Source organism: Medicago sativa, chromosome 8 (genome assembly GCF_051527215.1).
Source record: "Medicago sativa cultivar Bolivia chromosome 8, Bolivia_mono, whole genome shotgun sequence".
Classification (NCBI taxonomy): domain Eukaryota; kingdom Viridiplantae; phylum Streptophyta; class Magnoliopsida; order Fabales; family Fabaceae; genus Medicago; species Medicago sativa.
In genome coordinates, this window is record NC_140756.1 from 28,766,852 (window position 1) to 28,768,373 (window position 1,522).

The window sequence follows — 1,522 nt, forward strand, 5'->3', positions numbered from 1 at the left end:
TATACCCAATCGTTCAGAAAGGGACAATGGCATCAAACTAACATTCTCTCCCAAATCACACATGGCTTTCTCAAAGGTTTCAGATCCTATGACACAAGGTAGGGAAAAGCTTCCTAGATTCTTAAGTTTAGGTGGCAATTTGTTTGGAAGTATTTCAATAAGATTCATAAACTGCTCATCTAACTTGGACTCATCAAACCCTTGTGTTAATGGAATTTCTTGCTCATGAGATGGTGAAACAAATGACTTTTCATTCTCTCCTATGGCTTTCTCACTTTGAGGCTCATCACACCCTATCTCTCCTTCATTGTTCTTAATTTTCACAACGGGGTCCTCTAATTGTTTACCATCCCTAAGAGTAATAGCACTTATATGGTTTTTGGGGTTGGTTTCGGTTTGGTCTAGGAGGACTTCGTAGGATTGAGAGGAAGTAGCCACATGTTGGGGTACTTGAGAAGTCTGAGTCTGATTGTGAGTAACTATGGAGTCTTCTTTTGACGTAAGTTTGGCAAGAGAGTCACTCAAAAATTCAGTTTGATTTTTAAGCTCTTGGAGCTGCTCGGATTGATTTATACAAAAATTTTCTAAAAAAAGTTCCAAGCTAGATTTTTGAGGGACTCTTTGGTTGTTTGCATAACTGGGTGGTGTTGTTTGTTGTCCAAAAAGATTTTGAGGGGTTTGAAAAAAAATTTGGTTGTTTCTAAACCCTTGATTATATTGAGCATAGTTTACTTGCTCAGGACTTCTAACAACACTACCTAGTTTGCAATCAATGCCAATATGGCCAAATATACCACAAATTTCACAAGAAGGAGATGCAGAAGAAGAAGAAGAAGAGATGACACTAACATTTTTGTTTTCAAATTTTTGGGTTAATGCATCAATCTTAACGGCTAGGTGATCATAGTTAGAAACTTCATACATACCTGCCTCCTTTTTGGAGGGTGAAGAATTAGTGATGGCTCTCTCGTTGGTCCACTTGTAATGATTTTGAGCCATGTCTTCAATCAAGGCGTATGCTTCTGTGTAATTCTTGTTCATTAAAGCTCCACCTGCAGCTGCATCAACATAAATTTTTGTGGTATACAAAAGACCATTATAAAAAATGTGAATAATAAGCCAGTTCTTTAAACCATGATGGGGACAAAGTCTAAGCATTTCTTTGAAACGCTCCCACGCATCGTAAAGAGATTCTCCATCTTTTTGAGTGAATTGTGTGATTTGAATTCTTAATTGGACGGTTTTAGAATAGGGAAAGAATTGGGCAAGAAAAACTTGCTTCATTTGTTGCCATGAAAAGATAGAACCAATTTCCAATGAATGAAACCAAGCACTAGCTCTACCCCCTAAGGAGAAAGGAAAGAGGTGCAGCCTTACGGCCTCTTGGTTTGCATTCAAGGTTCCACTGAGTCTTAAAAAAATTGAAACATGAAGATTCGGATCCTCAGTGGGTGATCCGAAAAATTGATTTTGCTGCACTAACTCAATAAGTGCAGGTTCTATTTCAAAATTGTCCTCAACC

At 37.9% G+C, this 1,522-nt stretch overlaps 1 non-coding gene across 1 annotated transcript; it reads left to right on the forward strand.

Moving 5' to 3' along the window:
- The first annotated feature begins 1,129 nt into the window (after window positions 1–1,129).
- Window positions 1,130–1,236, forward strand: LOC146898155 (small nucleolar RNA R71). The gene has a single exon (XR_015024349.1). It is a non-coding gene; the product is annotated as a small nucleolar RNA R71 (small nucleolar RNA).
- Window positions 1,237–1,522: the final 286 nt, after the last annotated feature.